A 21,589-nucleotide genomic window follows, 5' to 3' on the forward strand; every position below is an offset into this window, starting at 1 on the left:
GTTTTCACTAAGAATCTTTCTGATGCCTTCATCAAAATCGATGGTAATTTTATTATCTCAAATAGAGAAATTGACTGCTACGATCAATAATTAGATTCCATTTAAATCACAAAACAGACAAATTAGAATTCACTTAGAAATTCAATCCCCATGGTAATTAGTAATGCATGTTCTGTAAAAGTAAAATTACTCTATAGCGATTAAAAAGGCGATGAGAGATGTAATTTTTAATTTAAATTTTAAAATTATTTCGAAAGAAACAGCTGAAATTTCGCTCTCGGTATCCAATAATGCTTTCTCCATAACTCCATTCGTATATCGTGGGCATACCCAGCGAGGGGCAGGAGGGGACAACGCGACCCCCCCCCCCAAGAATCATAAATCACCAATGTATTTAAGGAAAATAATATTTTTTGAAGCAAATAATTTTAAAAACGAATAAAGAGCTGTTACAGTTTCCTTAAAGTATTGATTTCCTTTTTCAAGCTTAAATCTTAGCTACAACTTGAACAGCGGAACTGACTCCATGGGACCTGAGGGGACCCGAGCCCCCTCAAAAATTCGCTACGGTTGTGAGGAAAAAATGTGTCGGGCTTGTAGATTTTCCCTGGAGTGTCCAGATATTGATATCCGAGTTATCAGGGTTCTAATGTTGATCATCTGACTCTTTTAAAATGCTTAAAAAACTTAAAACTCACCATTTAAGAAATTTCCAGGGACAAAATCCCCAGTTTTGGCCCCCCCCCCCAATTTTTTGCAAGTCGGCGTCCCTGAACTTGAACATCCATGGCGTCCCCCCCTAGTTTTTTGATCCTGGTACACACTTGGTTCGGAGGGCACAATGTATATACAATGTGGCTTTTTTTAGTGAACCCCCCCCCTCCAAAATTTCTGTGCCTCCGAACTATGCTCTCTGAACCACAGGCATACCTGGAGATAAAGACTTCTTTAGCAAGTATTAAAACTGCAGTTTGGGGTGAGAAGTACTCCATTTTTCACCTATCATAATAACTCTCTCTCCCTCCTTCCAAGGCCTCGTCCTACCATACGTGTATATCCTATCCTTAATCCACGCAGCACAAAGTGTATAATATGCACATAATACTATTCAAATTTTATGCGAATATTGTGCCACCAAAATGGTATAAATCGTGCATAAAATGTGCATATAAAAAAAAATAATGTCCTCATAAATGGCGACATATGCTCATAAATTGCGGAATATACGCACTGATGGAATTGCATTATGTTTTGATATGTACGGAATATATGAGGACATTATACCATTTATATATACCTTTTATGTACATACATTTTATGCACGATTTATACCATTGATGTGGCTATATATATGCACATATTATTCCCATATATAACATTTATATGCACCTTACATGTACATATTAAGCACAAATTTATACCATAGATGTACATAATCGACGGAATATTATTTGCATATTAAACGAATCCATTTACGCAACTTTTATATGGTATGAATTTTGAGTGTGCTGTGCGGGGATTGACTTCCAATGGCTTGCCTCAACCATGCGTTACACCACTTTGCCACGTCTCCAAACCAGAAGAGAGACAGAGGAGAGGAAACCCGGCGCTACGCCGAAGAACCGCGATATTGTTGTGAGGTGACCTTGGGGCGAGACTTTGAGCGCTGATACGACGCAGGATGCTACCAGGTAGCAGAGTACCCTGCTAGCAGGTAGTGCTTGGCTTAAATAAGGATAATTATTACCCTATCAAACGAAGGAAACTTTTTAACCATAGGCAATTTTAATGGGTGATTATCAAGAGATGTTTCCCTGAGCTCTGTGCCTCATGCATGCATTATTAATCTCAGATGATGTAAAACTCGTATAGAAACTAGGTCCCTGTGACGTCACGTGGAGTGGCATCGTATGGGCGCCAATCTGGCCTTTTTCAAATGAGGTTAAAAAATGACCATTGCCATTCGTCTTTAACTGGGATCACTAAAACCGAATAATTAGTATTTTATGAATACACCAATGGTGGGTAACTAATCGAAATCAATGCATTACGTTTTCTTAGACGAAGGAAACTACCCTATTGGTCGTGCCTGTTTATTATTATGGGATAGGTTGCCGCCAATAGTTCTCTGAACAACTATGTAGATAAAGACGTTTCTGAAAAGTAGGTGTAATTATTAAGCTCAAAGTTATAACAATATGGCTGTAAAGTCATCTATTTTTTTATTATGAGCATTTAAAATACGTCTTACAAGCCATCAAGGAAAAACGTAATTCGCACCGCCGCCATCTTCAATGACGTCGGCTCATGCAATAGTGTTGTTCTTAACCACCTTGACCGTGCACATTATTGAAGTTTACAGTGGAGATATTGTGGTTATTACGCCGTAATTTTCGTGTCGTAGTTATTCCTCGATATGTCGCAGCGTATAGCTTCAAGTACTGCATTGTGCCTAAGTGCAGAAATACGACTGGAAATGCTCCAAATTAATATTTTCATACAGTCGTCCAAGACGTAGAACGAAGATTGGTTCAGATGAGAAAGTGCCGACGAATGTGAATGAATGAAAAAAATGAATTCTAATATTAACACAATGTTTATCATATTTGACACAATCCTATACCTATTCATCTTCACCAGTGGAAAGTTTTTCACTTGCTGGCTTTATCCACTTCGAGGGGATCTCTGTACGACACTTTTGAAAAAATTTATATTCCTCAGGGAGACTAATTCAACCATATAGAGCAACATTTGAGAAGTTTTACTTTAAAAAATAAAATATATATTTTTAAAACATACCTATCTCGTGTACTATTTGTAACTATCCTTACGAGCAAAAACAGGTTAAATATTTTTTAAGATACCTATCTTAGTTTCCATAAGGTGAGGTGGGGTAAGTGCGACTGCGGGGTAAGTGCGACCCCCCTTCAGGTAAATCGTATTTCCGTTCTCGAAGCAGGTGGCGGTCGTGCAACATGTTCCACACATTGTTATGAAACCAGAGCGAACGACTTTGTAATACTTATCCCTTAATTTCTCGTTCCCCATGCTTAGGAAATATACCCGTCCGTTCATCTCGTAGTCTTAGTTGGTTGTGAGGAGAGGCTACACCGCAGTTCCCTCTGAATCCATACCTCCGAAGAACTCAAAACTAGTAGGTATCTTTTGATATCGTGAATATTTTCACTTGTGTGCCACCAGAGGAAGCAACCGGCCTAGCAACAGATCTCCTGGGGGCAGCCAATATTGCAGAAAAAACGAAGCACGAATTATCCACCCTTCTCAAAATATGTGTGGCGGAAAATTATGCCAAGTTCAATGGTAAATTTTACAAACAAAGTATTGGCCTCGCTATGGGCTCACCACGTCCTCCGTTGTTGGCAGATGTTTTTGTTAATTATTTGGAAGGAAGAAGTTTTTAGCTCAGGACACAGCCATCTACATTCGGTGGTATGCTGGTACCGGTACATTGACGATATTATGATGCTTTGGAATGGAACCGATCGGCAACTGAATTCGTTCTTGAGTTTTTTTTATTTATAAAAAAGTAATTTTTATAAACACAATGCAATGACCGCCGTGAATTGGACTCAAGAGAAGAGTTAGAAATTTTAAAAATTATTGAAAGTCAGGACGGTACTCTTATAAATGAATATCTTTACTGCCGTGAACTGGACTCCAGAGAGTAGTAGGAAATTTTAAAAATTATTGAAAGTCAGGACGGTACTCTTATAAATGAATATCTTTACTGCCGTGAACTGGACTCCAGAGAGTAGTAGTTTTACGAAGGTGATTGCTTGTTTGGTAAAAATTATCAAACTCTAAAATGCTATGCAAATTTGGTTTGATAGAATTTACCAAGTGTTTCGTAATCTATCGAACGGTCTATCGTTCCTCTTATGTTTATATCAATACACATTTGCAGTTGAAAGATTCTTAAACAGGCCTTACATAAAAGATAGGTTGGTAGAAGTGTTTTTTTTTTCATTATTTGTGATGGCGATAACGTTTTAATTTTGTTTACGTTCATTTTTCTGTTATTTCCTGCTTTAAATTGCAATACTACCCGTTAGCTGGTGCATCAAAGACATTGATTGAATAGCATATTATCATAGATATTAAAGCTGTAAGGAGATTTTTGTGTGTTTCGACACATTAAAACTTTAATTAGAGGTATTCCTGAGGTATAATCATTCGCGATCATGTTTAATAACATGTGATAAAAGCCGTGATTCTAGACCCAATCCATGCTGAGGATATCACCCAGCACGTTAAAGCCATCTCTATATCGATGTAAAAAGCCTGCAAATAAAGTTTTCTTGCGCACCTGCACTAGATATTCATAAGGAGTAACTACGTAATGCAATTGTGTGCATCAAGTATTCCTCTTAAGCATACAAAAGGAAACTGTAGTCACACCTTATTCACATTTCAAAACAAAGGTTAAATACTTACAATGATAATATATTACAGCGTTTAAGTAAGCATTTATTATGGCAGCCGATTTAGACTAGTTGCTAGAGTACGTTGCTACCACGCGGGGGGTCCACGTTCTATGCTTCTTGAAGGCTTGTTATTTTTCCACTTTTTTTTGTATTTCTTTTGCAGAAACTTACGTCAAACTCCTAATTTTATGATTTTCAATCAGAATAGTGTTTTCTGGGTTGAAAATCTTTCACATGTGCACGCTACGTCGGTTTTATTACCCTTTCGATTTTGATAGTTTTTATCGAACTGCTGTAGCCATTTCGGTAACAATTACCAAATCAGTTTGATAGAATTTATCAAACTGGTTTGGTAATAATTACTGAATTTTTCAATGTGCCATATGAACCCAAAAGTTTGATAAATTTCATCAGAATTCGATAGTTCTAACTAAACTTTTTTTTCCGTGTGTAAAAAAAGAAGTGTTATTAGTAATTGTGTGATATCCAAGAGAACCAATAACACTCTCTTTATGGCAATTTTGGAAGTGGAAGGTTCGCCGTGGCGTACGTAGCAAAGAGTTAACTTTTACTTCCGCGGTGATTAAATTGATGAAGGATTTTATGGTTAATGAATGAAATTAATCATTAAATAGTTTTTTTTCCACCGAAAATGAGTCGGCGTTTTATAATCATGAAAAACCATCCTCAAAAAGTTTACGATTTGAAATGGAGGCCACTGATATTCGCAGGTGAAAATTTATTATTTCGGGATTTCTTTCGCAGAGTTTTATTTTCTTACAATTCCCATTGTTTTTTTTACTAAAGGCTGAATGACGCAATCATTGTTTTCCATCCTATTCAAGGAACAGGCTAAAATGATCGCATCAGTGATAGTGGAAAAATGACCGTTTCCCTTATATCACTATTTTCCGCCTATGCTCCATAGGGATGGCAATCCCATCCCTTATCCCTTCATTGGGCACGCCCCTTTTCCCATCGCTGACACGGTCCTTCAACCAATCAGAAGGCACGGCTGCTCACCGCGACCGTAACACCTATTTGATTGGCTATAAATTGAATGACAGGGCTAAATTCAGAAACAGAGTGAATAAGCGATTTTCAAAAAAACTGCAGTCGATGTGAATGACCGAATGATGAGTCAGGAAGTGATAGGTCAATGAACAATCACATTCAATGTCCCTAAAAAAACCTATCATAGGAGATATCAGTCAATACCGCTACACACTACCACGGAATTAGCCGCCGCAAAAAGGCGTGTGTTTGTGTGTTGAAAAAGGCGGGGGTTTATTAAGCCAAGAGCCGATCAGATAATAGTGTGTTGGAAGCCAAGGGATACAGGTGGTTATTTTCTCAACAGAGTTAGGTGAAGTTAATTGTTAGAATAAATACACAAAATCCTGGTTGCCAAGGGAAACGAGTGAGTCTCTGTTCTGTGCTGACATCCAGTGGAAAATCATATGCACTACTAAACAAACATCCAATTGATCCCGTTTGTTTTCTATACCTTATTTCTGTACCTAACACTCTATAGAAAAGAGAAATCACTTGTACCCCTTGGCTACCAACCCACTCATATGAAAATGGAAGCGCTCCATCGAAATCACGGCTAGCATTAATAATAATAACATTAAGTTATAGCATCATTAATTTTATTATACGCTTTATTTATTAGTTTTCTTTTAGTTCTGTTTGGTCAATTGAAACGCAATTGCGCAATGTTTTTATTTACCATTTGATAGCACTTATTGTCAACACACGAATCACCCGTTGCTATGCATTAGTTGAGGAAAAATGAACTCCCATATCCATCCGTTCAGCTAAATAAATATCTTTCTTAAATTATCGTTTCTTTCGGAACTGGAAATATCGTACGGTTCTCTATGTCGCTCTGAAAGAGATTATTATGTAGACGAAGATGTAGAATGGAGGGTGATAACAATAATTATGAATAATATTTTCTTAAACCCAGTGAGTTTCATTCCGTGAACGCATGATTTCGCATTATTTCTTATAATGAGGAGATCGTCTAAAATCCAAAATCGATTCATAGATACAAGCGTTAATAATATTTCCCTTTTGATTCGAGAAAACGTGCAAGTATAAGTGTCCAAAATTGTTTGAAATTCGTTTTCTTAGAGGTTGCTGTATCTAAAAGAGTATTGATGCTGAAATGAATTTGCATAAACTTTTCGTATTCAACTCGTGATTGAATACGAAACCGTTTAGAACGGATGGATCTTGTGATGCATGCTTCTTATCTTGTTCCTCTCTATTTTTGTGTTCAAAATGAAATAGAATTGGATTTAATGAACAAAATGTGTGGTCATCATTCAAACAGTGATTTAACTCGGTTGGTTGGTTGGTTCGTTTGTATACATGATAGAGATCCTTCCAGGCTAAGCAAGGGGTGTACGAATTTTACGTATTAGGGCAGGGAAACCACTCTCTTGACTTCACCGAAATTGGCGAAGTGGCAGTGTAATTTGTTAGTATGCGTGACTTTTATTGGACCGTGTGGTGTGCATGTTGCATCCATCTGCATGCTGGTGATTGATCACCCCCTGCCAAACACCCCAGAGGTGGCCCGAAGAGTATTATGCAGATGTAGATTTAGACATCAATACTCAATTGTTCAGGCAATCTGTTGAGGATAAGTGAATAATTTTGTGTTATTAGTGCCACCTGGTGTATGTTGTGTGCGCATGCGCATACTGATGGTACATGTCCGTTGTGTGTGATGTACGTGAGCAGGTGCAGTCACCACGAACCCACCAACCGGTGAGGAGCTATGTTGAACAATCTCCTGTATAGATCATCAGTTCGTGGCAATATTAAACGTATCTTTATCTTAACAATAGTGATGGGTCGATTCCAAAATTTTATCGATTCCGATCCCGATTCCGATTCTGACATTTCGATTCCGATTCTACCGATACCGATTCCATCGATTCTGATGCCATAGGCTCCAAGAAAAATATCACTTAATTCCAGGCAACAAGAAAACCACTTTTTAAAATATTACTCTGTGAAAGAGTCAGTCAAACAAAAGCATCTTTCATATCATCACTATGTAATTAAAATATAATAGCTAAATTTCAAAACAGAATATAGGTACCTGAAAAGTGATGTTACATGATAGGTATTACTTTAGAGTATTAGCACTCATGTTTAAATTTAAAATAAAAGTATCTCCTTTAATATCTATCTTTTATTGATAATATCTTATCATTATCAATAATGTCTCACAAATTTAGTCTCCTTTTACAGACTTTAAATTTTTGCTCAGAAAGCAAAGCATCTTCACTCTGTCAGCTGACAGAGTTAAGATGCTTTGCTTTCTAGGATGTCCTAGGATATCCAAGGATAAAGCCTGTTGCATTTTACATCACATACTTTTCCTGCAGAACTAAATGTCTTTCGCTGAACACAGTGGATGGCGGTATGGCAAGAAACCTCTTCGCTAATACTTTCAGCCTTGGGTAGGAGATATAAGTCTTTCGGTATTTCCCAGGGAAGGAATTTGGTGGTGCATTCATCTATGATAAATAAGCTTCCACTTCAGCTTCAACAGTGTTTGCTATGGTGACTTTGGGTACTTTCCAAATGCATCACTGTATCTTGCAAGATACTATATACCTGTCACAGGCTCCCTAGTCTGCATTTGCTCCTTTGGAATACAAAAGGGATTTCCAAGTAGCACTTTTTGATCTCGAGTCGAGTTGAAAATTACTCGCAAGTATCAAGTCGAGTATGATAATTTCTGAACCAGGCAATACAGCAATGCATACTACAATTCCACGCGACTCACCTCAGCGAAGGTGGAAAGGGAAAAAGGGTATCAGTTGTTGCCTTTCGTGGAAACTGTTCATTTTTCTCTCTCTTAAGCATGGTGACTTAATTTCTTCACTTTACTTCAATACCCGAGCCATATTTCTTATGCGTGGGATGGTTCCGAAAAATATCCAATCCTTAGTATTTTCTTTCGAGTAATGCGCTAAATGGCCAAGTCGATCTATACATAATCCTTGTTAACATCCTCATTTTAGTGTTTTAAGTCAATTAAGACGATTATCCATGCTTTACATGACGATTTTCAAGACTAATGTTTTAAAAAACTTGAAAAATCGGCCTCAGTTACCGAGCCACAGAGGTCCGCGGCGTGTAGGTCAGCCTTGACGCGCGATTGAAAAATCGCTCTTATTTCCTTCGTCGCAAACTTTCTTTTCAAGATTTCTACTTAGTAATCTTTAGAAATCTCTACTTTATATTGTGGTTCAAATTTTCCGAGTTATATTTTTCGTAAACGAAAGATAATGTCTACTTTATGTCAAATTTCACGTGAAAAACGGGTCGGCCATTTTGCGTTGTAAAACCAGACAGATGAGAGCCAAAATCTTCAAAAGTCATTGAAAATACAAGAAAAGCACCATGTCAAAGGATTATTGCGTTTTTTTATCCCATTTAACTCATCCAACGCAAAACCACCTGGATAAATTCAAAGATTTTTTGAGGAAAAACGATATGTCGCGTGGCATTGAAAAATTGGTCATGTTTGGGCCACTGTATCTCACTAAAGGGTCGTATTTATGTCAAACGGCATATAAATCTATATCTGGTAATAATTTATGAGTATTTACGCTAAGTTTCAAGTCTCTATCCCCAAAAAGGTCATTTTGGACTTTATTCCAGCTTTTTCCGATTTCGGACCAGTGCGCGCCAGGTAGGAAGACGATCGGCCGCCGCGGCTGCCGTAAAGGTATTCGGCGCCCATGTCGACAACTAGTGTATTCGGCAAGCTGAAACTATCAGGCCAAGGCATTAGGATGACTTATCGGCTTTGAAAACTGCATTATAACACGAGTTTCATGATAGCACTTCCTGACGGCAGATCGCTAGGCCTACTATACTCGAAAGCTCATAACCTTAACTACTCGACTCGACATTCGTAATGCTACTCGAAACGCTCGAGTCGAGTACCAACTACTCGACTCGACTTGAATTTTCGAGTACTCGCACATCCCAGGAAGATATGTGTTTTATTATCACGATTACGAGGCGCGAAAATTCAAATGAATTTTGGAAACGTGGTCGTATATTTTGTGGTTTGAAGTACTACTGGAATCGGAATCGATTTTTCACCTTGGCAAGTACTCGTTTTCGATTCCGGTTCTTGGCCGAGAATCGAGGAATCGAAGAATCGAGGAATCGAACCGACCCATCACTACTTAACAACTTACGTTATTTATCGCAAACCATACCTTTCCCAACACAATCTAAGCCTTTAATTATATAAAAGTGCACAAGCAAAATCATACTACGCGCACTACTAAATCAAAAGCATTCATTTAAGTCTTTTATGGTTCGAGGGAAGAACGAATAGTGTAGTTTCCTTCATCAAAGAAAACGAAATGCATTGATTGCGGTTCGTTACCCACCGTTGGTGTATATATTCATAATATACAAATTATTTGGTTTTAGAATTCTCAGTTTAGACGAATGTTAATGGTCAATTTTAACCTCATTTAAAAAAGGCCAGATTGGCGCCCATGCGATGCCACTCCACGTGGCGTCGCAGGGACCTAGTTTCTATATGAGTAGCTAGGAGTTTTACATCGTCTGAGATTACCATTGCATGCATGAGGCACAGAGCTCAGGGAAACATGTCCTAATAATCACCTATTAAAACTGGCTAAGGTCGGAAAGTTTTCTTCGCTTGATAAGGTATTAATTATCCTTATTTAAGCCAAGCGCTACCTGCTAGCAGGGTACTCTGCTACCTGCTAGCAGCCTGCATCGTATCAGCGCTCATAGCCTCCTCCCAAGGTCAACTCACACGGTGACGGGGAGAACCAGAATGACGTAACACGGAGTTTTCCCAGCATCCATACTTAGCCGTCGCGTTTTCGCGCGCTTGAAAATTTTCACTTTCCATTTTATCGCGAAAAATAGATATCGTATTTAAAAATCTAAAAGCGTGAAATACGTACTCCAGGAGTAATAACACTGGACGGAAAAAAAAATATTTTTTTCTCGAGCCCTGGTACCATTCCTGCTGATTCTTCTGTAAAATGACCTCCTGAATCCGAATATGACATCCCTTTTTTTCCATCACCCACCATTTTGGGGGGGGGGCAGCCCCCCTCTGATTTTCATCACTTTTGCAATAATTTGTAGGAATGAAAAGGATTATATCAACATATATATTTCTTACTAGGCTTTCGAGAGGTAAAAAGTTCTAAAACATGATGACTAATTATAAGGATGTAGATTTGGGGGGATTAGTTTCCGTTAATGATTTTAAAAACGCATTAAAATTATCAACCTTTCCTTTTTTCGCAATTTTTTCACTTATTTTCTTCGTTTTTAAGCTCCCATTTCATCTTCCCCCACCCGAAATGTCCCAGAATTACGGAAAAATATATCAACAGCTCATATTATCAATTAAAAAAATATTTAAGAACACGGCATAGGTAAAATAATGAAAATTTGTGCCAACAGTTCAGAAGGTACGCTATCACGCTGGCGCCCTCAATACCACACGCGCATCAACAAAGAGAAAAATAACAAATGTGAAGAATGATGAATAACAAAAGTTATTTGGTATTTGATTTCCCTTCATACACTGAGGTAGAAGTTTCTCATACAAAACCAGCAGTAGGCCGAATATACATACCAAGATGCCCGCATTCAACATCTCTGAATATCTCCTCTCCTTTGGTGATACCTTCATGGAACCATTCCCTATGTTAATATTGAAACTGCTCCAAAGTATTCTATGAAAAGGTCCAGGTGAGAATAAAGGAAATGCATTTTCATAGTGATGCGTTTCACCCCATGGCCTAATACGCTGACAGCAACTCCTCTACATGGGCGACATAATCATCACTTCATTGTCACCCAAAAAGTTCTAACACACGTTTCAGAATCCAAGGCAAGCACAATTTTCTTTATGATTCAGGTGTTTCATAAACGTCGAACCTTGGAAAAATTTCCTATGCTGGGGCCCACAAATTTCTTCCTTGGTTTTAGCCTCACTGAAACGAGGACTTTAAGTTAAAAATTGAAATTCAGCTACTGTCTTGTCGATTGCTTTCACAAAATATTTCATCGGTCCTAGTTTGATGTGCAATGGTGGCAAGTGAACATTTTCTGTCGGAACCAGGGAAACATGAGCGACATTTTTATAACCATGTGTAAAGCTTTCTCGCAGAGTCCATGTAATGTTTTTTCTCAGGCTGTTGTAATCACAAAGGAAGCAGTTCAGAAGCAGCAATAGTAGTTTGGCCAAGTATTTCGTCAAATTACTATAACAGGTGGTGCAGCAAACACTCAGAGCTTAATCCTAGCCCTGACCGCCAATTTGGCAGTCAGAGTAAAATTTATATGCAGTTTTAAGAATTAAAGAAAGAGGTTATTGTTGCGATGTTTAAGTCAATTCACCGCAAACATAGCTGAAGCGATGAGGACGATTTTTACACACGCGTGACATAATTACACATTAAATCACGGTAATAATTACAACTCAAGTCCACATATTGACATTCACTCGGAAAAAGCCGGAGTAATTAGAAAGTATTACTTCTCCTTTTTTAGCTGCGAAAGCAAGAGAATTGCCGTTCAAGCCTGAGCGGGACAGGCGGGAGAGGCAATCGCAGTAAAGTGATTCTTTCGAGCCATTGCCATATTTTTTGATTGCTGTTGCTGTGCTATGAAGCAAAATATTTTTATTAATACTGATGTTTCTAGTTGTTATATATTTCATCATTCGGGACAGGATGATGTGAAATGGAAGTTGAAATTTTTTTTATATACGTGAAAATTTGCGAAAAAATGCAAAATTTATCATTTTTAATGCGTTTTTAAACAAATTACGGAGACCAATTCCCCCCAAATCTACCTCTTTACCATAAATAATAATTTTTTAGGATTTTTCTCCCCTCAAAACCTCTAGAAAAAATTTAAATGCTAAAATAATCCTTTTAATTCCTCCCAATGACCGAAAAGTGATGAAAATTAGAGGGGGGAGCTCCCCCGAAAATGGTGGGTGATGGGAAAAAACGGAGTTCATATTCGGATTTAGGAGGTCATTTTACATGAGAATCAGCAGGAATGGTGTCAGGGCCGATTTTCATGCCGCCCAGTGTAATCTTTCGATTTAGGCAAGAAAAAAAATAGGAAACCACCCTTTTTCCACATCTATCCTTTGCAACAGAATCTAGCAAAAATCTACTGTTACTGAAAGACCACTGTGATTAAATTGATGAAGGTTTTTCTGGTTAATGAATCAATCAATGGATTGATAAAAATCAGTCTTCTATGGGGTGGAGTCCCCTTTTAAAACCTATTTGACGGTGCGATCAAAGGGAAAGATTTCTCTGGATTCCAAATACGAAGACATCGTGAATAACCTCTGTCGTTCAGCTCGCCGCGTCGTCGCAGAAAATTCTTATCGTGTTTGTTTTTCTCTTCGTGAAGGCGGCAGTACGCCTGCGATTTCTAATTCGTGTTTGTTTATGGGAAACTTATAGGTATGCGCATCTAAATACGCGCTAAAATCTGCAGGAGTGGCTCAAATGGAAATGACGAATACTATTCACTATTGTAACGAATATTAACGAATACTAATTCGTTATTCACTATTATTTCCAAGTTTTAAGCAAGGATATTTCGAAAATTTACTGAACGAGAGATAAATGTTAACCCTAGATTAGACTACAATCACAGAGGAGCATAGATTAGCGTTGCACATACCCGAAGAATCACTGTGGATCCGACACAAAGTCATCGTGAATGATCGTCAATTTTATTCAATCGCGCTGTTAACATGACGAACAACTGCCGTTCGGCTGGCCACATTTTCTTAAATGTTTGCGGGCTTAAAATTGCAGAGAGCTGTGGTCACGTACTAACCGTAGGAAGAGATCGTGTCTATAAGGCATTGGGGCATGACTCAATTCAGAGTTGAGGGGTTGAGGGTGGAGAAAAAATATCGCATCGACTATGCGAAGCGACTCCGAATATTGTTCAGTTGCTGGGCAACCGTGTGACGAGAGTGTCGAATTTTATTCACGAGTGTGCCTTTTCTGTCCAGTGAAGAAATTATTCCCGTGTTCTGACAACATGAAAGAAGTGTTTCACACTTATCCAAGATGTTTATCTTTCGTGGTGCAAAGTGAATGAGTGCATTGGTGAATGTGGATTTATAAAATAATGCGAATTTGGAAATCGCTGGATTAGCGCATGGTTCGTATAGTGTCAAGTGTGTTCGATGGTATACGTGTGGAAGCATCTTGTGGTGATTGTGTTGTATTGTGTAGCTTGTTGTGTTCAAAAATAAGTAACGGAAAAAGAGTAAAGTATTAAACGATTTTCAGATCTTACGACTTGGCTTCTTTCTGGTGGAAAGCGTCTAAAGGCTCCAATTGCAAGGAAAAAATCAAGTAAGGATAATTTTCATATTTAATTGAACTAATTATGTTATATTTATCTATACTTTTTCTTGTGGGAATAAAATTTAATTGGCTATATCAATCACACTGAGTGTAGGTATTTAGAATTATTTATCGCCAAGGTGTAGCATAATTATACTATAAAACCCACTGCCCTCCTCTGATTGACTGATTCATAATAATGTTTGGTGTGAACGAACCGGAATACGAAAAAAAATCATGGTATCCACCCCTTCTGAAATTTGTAGAAACACAAAATTCTCCATCTAATTTTAATCAAGCGAAAGTTGGGTATCGCCTACACAAATCCTTAGACCAATAGAAATTATCTTCCCACATCGCCTCCTCCGTGGCGAAATCGGCTGGCGCGTTCGGCTGTTAACCCAGAGGTTGGTGGCTCGAGTCAAGCCGGGGGCGTTATTTCTTGGCGATGTCATTAAGAGTGACTGGAAAAGGAGAGAGGCCTTTTTCGGGGGGGAGAGAGTGTTTGGGGGACCCAAACCACCCAACCACGGGAGAAAGCGATTGCAGATGAACGAACGATTTGAAAAAATGACGTATTTTTTCTCACAAGGAGACTTTACGTAAGTAATGTCAAAAAAGGAAATGAAACCATTTTTATTTGATAGTAGACACTTAGTAGGTACGAATACTGTCGAAGGGTTTTGTGCATATACGCACGGGTTTGAAGGAAAAAGGCATTTGAAAATTTAAAAATACGGTCATATTGGATTTTGGTAGCAGCCCCGAGTTAAGTTATTGGGCTACACAAGATGTGAACTAACCTATTTCTAAGTAAGTCCTAACGCTGCCTTTATAGTATCGTCTCTATCTATCGTGGAAAAACCGACATTCTGAATCAATGTGTCCTGCAGTCTATTATATCTCTCATTTTATTTTTATGTTCTGATCTACCGTAGAATGTTGGCGCACGTAATATAGCTAACTAACTCCCTCTATAAACACACTCATTACTTCTTTACAAGGATACAAAAATTGTTGAACCAATGAAAATAAATGTTTTTTAGATAGAATTTGGGGGGTTATGACCCCTGTTACTCCCCCCTACATCCGTGGTTAGTCGCATCTGTTTTCGCAGGATTAGGTCTTCAGTGAGGGTAAGCTGAAGTGCAGCCATGGGGTTGGGGGGGTTGGCACCCATGTGTAGATTGAAATTTCACTTACAATCAAATAAAAATTCATTTTTTTACTCACGTGTTTACTGTTATTTCCCCTGAATTTCTGCTCCGATGCCATATTCGCACCAAATGCCGACACCTTCCTTGCTTATTTCTCAAATCTTTGACAGCAGCCCAGACGAACACCAGGATCAATGCCCAGGAAAACGATTGGTACAGCGTCACTGCAAAATCACACCAAAGAATAAATACAGCATTAGAAAGGATTTTTGAAGTAGATGCATGAAACACATATTGCAAGAATCCGATAGTTTGAATAAATATTATATCATTATCGTTATTTACATCACTTATAGGGAATATATTGATAAGATGATTAAACAAATAAATGGTGCGTGTAGGTAAATGTCAAAAGTGACTTCATTTTTTACGTTGATTTTCATTCAATTTATGGGAGGTTATCCCATAAACAAAATTCACCGCGTAAAACAATGTCGATAACCCATCCTATGCAACCCGATAAGTGTATGGAATTTATTCATGAGGGATTCCTATTGACAAGACAACACAAAGGGCGCCATTGAACAATTGCAACACTTACGGCCTATTTACACGGAACATCAACCATTTCGAATTAATGTCTGAATGTATTTAAACGCGTGAATGAACAATGGAAAGCACCGTGTAAAATACTGAAGCGAATGCATCTATAGAAAATAGAACCTGTTGTAATTTGGTTCATTCATTCGTGAATGCTCCGTTCATATCGACCGAACTCGTGCGTGTTAATGTACCGCTTAAATATGCCTTAAGAAAGAAATACCGTTCGAAGGGAAACCGATTTTCCCGCTGATAAAACGCAGGGTGGCCAGATTTATAATGAGTTGTCAAGATAAGAAGTGCAGCAAATTGAATCATATGACGCCAACAGTTCGCATTAATGTATTTTGATGGAAATTTGCCAAAAAACGACGAATCAAGCAATGGAATGCATATTATACGATGGCAATTATAATGATAATACACATTAATAATAATATTCTACTCACGGACCCAAACACTGCCGATCACGTTAATGTCGTCCCAGCAAGCAGCTTTTTGCACCAGGTTTTCTTCCAACTCTGACCTCTCATGCACACGATATTTCACTGTTTTTAAATTTCTCCAGCAAACTCTGCGTGCACGAAAAACAGTCACGTCGCTGCATCCGTGTATCCATTGGGTCGTCATACATACGTCAATGGAGGTAGAAACAGGTGTCCGTTGATGTAGACAATGTTACGCTATAGCGGTGTGCAAGCAGTTTGAAATGAGACAAAAGATAACGAGTCATACGGTGTTAAGAAGACCGTTGAGCTGTGGGTGGGGGAGGAAAGTCAGGGAGTTGGGGAGGATTCGAAAATGGAATGAGGAGACGCTTACAGTTGAATAGAGCATTTAAAAACCGTCGGAGAGTCAAAAGGACCTAGACACCGAGACGGCCGAATTTGTTCCGCCTCACAAGGAAAGCAGACGTGACGTCAGGAAAACAAAAGCCAATCGGTGTTCGAAATCGTTAATCAAAAAGTGGCGTAATAGTTTATAAAATTATTTTAAATGAATTTATTTAAAATATTACATTTAAAAATTAATTAAAATTTTTTATTACTTATTACCTGAACACTGATATTCTATTTTTATTTTTTTTACGAAATAAATGAGACTCAAATTTTCGTGACGTCATAAACGTCCTTCACTCAGGTGACGAATCGCATCCACGGAGCCCCAATCTTTCTCAGTGTCCTGCTAACCACCGTGGAGTTAAGACGTAAGTAAACAAGCCATTCATTAGTTCACGTTTTTATCGTGTCATACATATGTCATTGCTAAATCATTTTAGTGTTTAAGATATGAGTGAATCTCCTTTTATCAGTGCTTATAATTATTCGCGAGTTTCTCTGCTTAATTGAGATTTATCCCGCCTATGATTATTTTTATTACCCAATGCAAAGAATCTCGAAGGTTTGAAGGTAGCTTAATTGTGATATATTCGCCAGTGATTTGTGTGTTTCCATTGTTCCTATACGACGATATTGGGGATGTATTTTCTTTTTTTCGATTTCCAATCCGTCCCTTACATTCACCGCTCATTCGCTTTCACGAGTTCGATTGCTATTACGAAAGGAGATACGTCTGAATTGTTCATAAATTGAGTTCCATGTCTAGTGATATAGTTTCAGTAATGTCGTCGGAATGTCTCACATATCAGATGTTCGTAAATTGTCCGTTGCAGCGATCCATTGGTCATATTGCGATCTTATTTTCACTAATGTAAGGCGGATTCTGATCAATAAGACATGATTGTGATAATATGTGAACTGCTTGCTAAGTACTTTTTCCCTAAGGTCATACGAACTAACTCCTCCGGTGATTTCTTTAAGAGGTTTTGAGAACAACTTACACGAAGGAATTCGTCCCCTATCGTTTGGTGGAAGGGATTGTTATCTTGTATTCTCGTATTCGTAGGTAGCTCTTGCCGCAAGAATATTCCGAGTTTTATGGGCCTTATCACCAAGGAGATGGAATTCTTGCAAGACTGCCCCATTTGACCGCCGACTGCTACACCCAGATGTTTTCAGTCACAAGATGTTAATTGGAGATCTCACTGGGCTCATTTTTAAATATACTTCGTGTTGATATTTGAAGTAGACGTCCCTCTCCCTTGTGTCGTCGGCAAGCAGTTGTGATCGCTTAAATTTATCGTAGTTATTCGGATATTTCGTCTGAATTCAACCGAAAAAGACTTCTCAAGTTTTATTCGCTAACTTTCTCTTCTTTACCGTTGAATCACACGACTGTTGCAAATTATAAGAATTGAATTGAATAGTTAAGTGGATTGACTATCATTTTTCACTAATTTTTTATTTCCGACTTAAACTTTTCCGTGTTCACAATAGCCGGACGTTGCTTCGAAAATATTTAATCATTCGTATTTTGTACTCTTGGTTTCTGCTTGATGATAGCATTATGTTAATGCGTGTCTATTTCTTATTATTTCCAGTAAATTGTTTCCGCGTGTAAATAGTGCTGTGTCAGTTATGCGAGTGAAATTTCTGGGAATTATATTACGTCGGAGAGAGATCCTGAGGGGAGAAATGGTGAGTGGATTTCATTTTTTAATATTATACATCATTTCATTATGTTATATGCCAAAATGTTGCCATTAATATGCTAACCTTTACTTCAAATAGAAGTATTTATTTTTTTATTTGCACGGTGTTTATATTCTTTGTCTACGTATTAGAGATTTTATTTTTCTTTGGCTTGTTCCTCCGCGAATGGAATTATTAGAAACAATTGCAGGGAAAGTACAAAATAAGATCGATAGAGCTTTTTATGCGTTTAGGTTTTTTTGAGTGGATCTCAAGATGGAGGTGACTGATTATTTTAATTTCCCTTTCAGAATTTACTTGTTTCAAAATTAATCATTTTACCACTTAGTGGATTCTAAAATTTTACCTACACTTGAGTATTCGTCATGGATATTAGCGTCTTGTGAATAGGCTTAATAAGGGTTTTTTTCCGGCTATATTAGCATTCGGTGAAGGATTGGCCTTATTCATTTCGCTGCTGTTATTATCTGTGGAAAGTATTATGTTTCCTTGGCAACATCAACACGTTTATGCCTCAATGCTACTAATTGATTCGCCTGCTGTTGTTCGATTATATTTTAAATAGTGATGAAGTAATGTGAATAGTCTTGTCTAGTTGGCATTTACTGAAAACCTACACATTAACCTTTAATGAACGTTATTCTTCACAACGGAATTACCTTTTCATATGTTCTTGCGTCGATATCCACTGAATGTTTGAAAGCATGGCAAAGGCTCCTAACTTAATCGTTCACTTCTTCCTAATGCATTTAGTTATTAAATAAGTTAATGAATTCTTAGTTATTAGGAGATCCTTGCTATAGATATTCAAGTTAAACTCTTAAAGAACCTGTCCAGCTGTTTTCATTTACACTACGGGACACCTACCGTCACTTTATATATTTTTACGAAGTCATTTAAAAGGGCAATCTTTCGTCGCATATTGCCAGATTTGGAGTTAATGTCTCCACAATAAAATAATAATAATAATAATAATATTTATTATACGGACAAATGTCCTTTTACAAAAAATTACCATAGAAATTGTTACATTGAAATAAAATACAAATGAAAGTAAAGTTACACATTTTGGCGAACAAATTTTTTGAATGCATTTTGGGATAAATGAAAAATATCTGATGAGTTACAATGTTTGTTAAAATCCCTCATTATCTGAAAAACTGGTAGGTGAAACATGTAATTGGTTCTCAAATGCGGAATATGAAAAAGGAAGTGACATCTGGAGTGAACTGATGGAACCCTTAGGTTAATTAATGATAAAAGATAAGAACACTTAATGTGATTATTAAGCAATGAGTGTAAAAATATTAGTCCTATTTGTTTTCTACGTGCAGAAAGGGTGTGGATATTGAGTACTTTCAAAATATTGTCATATTCACCACTTTCCCTTACCATTCCGGCCTTAAAGGCCACAAATCTAAGAAATTTATTTTGAACCTTCTGTAGGCCTAACTCATATTTATGATAGAATGGAAACCAAATCATAGAGCAATATTCCAGAATCGGTCTAACTAGGGTGATGTATAGGAGTCTAATACAAGCCATATTATTAAAGTCTCTGGAATTGCGAAAAATGAAGCCGAGAGTTTTGTAAGCTTTTGTAATTGTAACTTCAATGTGGCTGTTAAAAGTTAAATCAGAGTCAAATATTACTCCCAGGTCAAGTTTCTGGTTCACTCTAACAAGGTCTTGTCCAGACATAGAGTAATCGACAAGAACCGGAATCTTAGATTTACAAAAGGTTAGTACATTACATTTACTAATATTTAAATGCAAGGCATTCATTTTACACCATTCGGAAATATTTGTCAGACATCTTTGAAGTACAAGAGCATCTGCATAAGAGTCTATAGTGTGAAACAACTTTATGTCATCAGCATACATAAGATAATTAACAGGTTTAATTACAGTTCCAATATCATTAATAAAAATTAGAAATACAATTGATCCTAAATGTGACCCCTGGGGGACACCAGATACAGCTTTGAAGGAAAAAGAAGTGACGCCATTGATTATTACCATTAGTTTTCTGTTTGCCAAGTAACTGCTAAACCAGGATAGTAAGTTTCCACTTATGCCATAAGCATTTAGCTTTGCTAGGAGTATTGTGTGGCATACCTTGTCAAAAGCTTTGGTAAAATCACAATAAATAGTGTCTACTTGATGGTGTTCATACGCTGAGGCAGTGACAAAGTGCTGAAAAGTTAGTAGTAGGTTGGTGACGGTAGACAAACCACTCCTAAACCCATGTTGCTCTTCGGCAAGAATATTTTCAGTAAGTGGGGTGAGTCTATTTGTCACTAAACTTTCAAGCACCTTTGCAAAAACAGATTGGATAACAATAGGTCTGTAGTTATTCACTTCATTTTTATTGCCACTCTTGTGCACAGGAATTATGTAAGAGGTTTTTAGGAAATCAGGAAAAATGCCATTCTGTAAGGATTTGTTGAAAATTATGTAAAGGGGGAACACTAAGGCTTCACAACAGTTTTTGATAAGCAGTGGAGGTAAGTTGTCAGGACCAGAACTCTTTGATACATCTAGTTTTCTCAATATGTACAGAATTTCATCGACAGTGACATTCACAGTTGAAATATTAATATTATGACTAAAATTAAACTCGAGAGGGGAATTACTCTCGATAGGTGAGTAGACCTCAGAAAAGTACTTTGCGAATAGATTTGCGATATCACCATGATTATCACACTTAATGCTATTGTAGGACATTGTTGATGGGATGTTTTTTGTATTTCGGCGATTATTTACATGCGACCAGAAATGTTTAGTATTCACTAATATATTATCCTGCACCGTGTTTAAATAGGAAACATAACTGGATTTTGAAAGAATTTTACATTTTTTACGAATATCTGAGAACTTTTGGTAATCTACAAGGTTCCCAGAGGCTTTATAAATTCTGTGAAGGATTTTCTTTTGATAGATTAATCGCTTTAAGCCCGTATGACACTTGCCAATTTATTGGCCAATATATCGGCGTGCAATATTGGTTAAAATATTGGGCTTTAGGCATTGTATGACACGTACCAATATTTACACCAATATTGGCCGTTATAGTGTTCTAATACCCCACTAGAGAACGCCACATAACACAAAATGACAAAAGAGCATCTCAAGACGCAGATTGATTGCCAATGAGCTACAGAATGGGAGGTGGCATAATAATTGTAAATTTAATAACTATTTCGAGGGGCTGCAAAGATATTTTCGAATTGCTCGAAATTTCATTCGGGTGAGTTCCTTGAATGATGAGAGATAGGAAATATTGTGATCTCATAGGTGAGCCAAGATAACGTAGCGGCTCGTTTTGGCTGGAATATGTTCATCGAATAAACAGAGATTGTGTCATCAATTGGGACTTTCACCCGAAACTTTAGCGCCCA

This window comes from Ischnura elegans, assembly GCF_921293095.1.
Source record: "Ischnura elegans chromosome 13 unlocalized genomic scaffold, ioIscEleg1.1 SUPER_13_unloc_2, whole genome shotgun sequence".
NCBI lineage: Eukaryota > Metazoa > Arthropoda > Insecta > Odonata > Coenagrionidae > Ischnura > Ischnura elegans.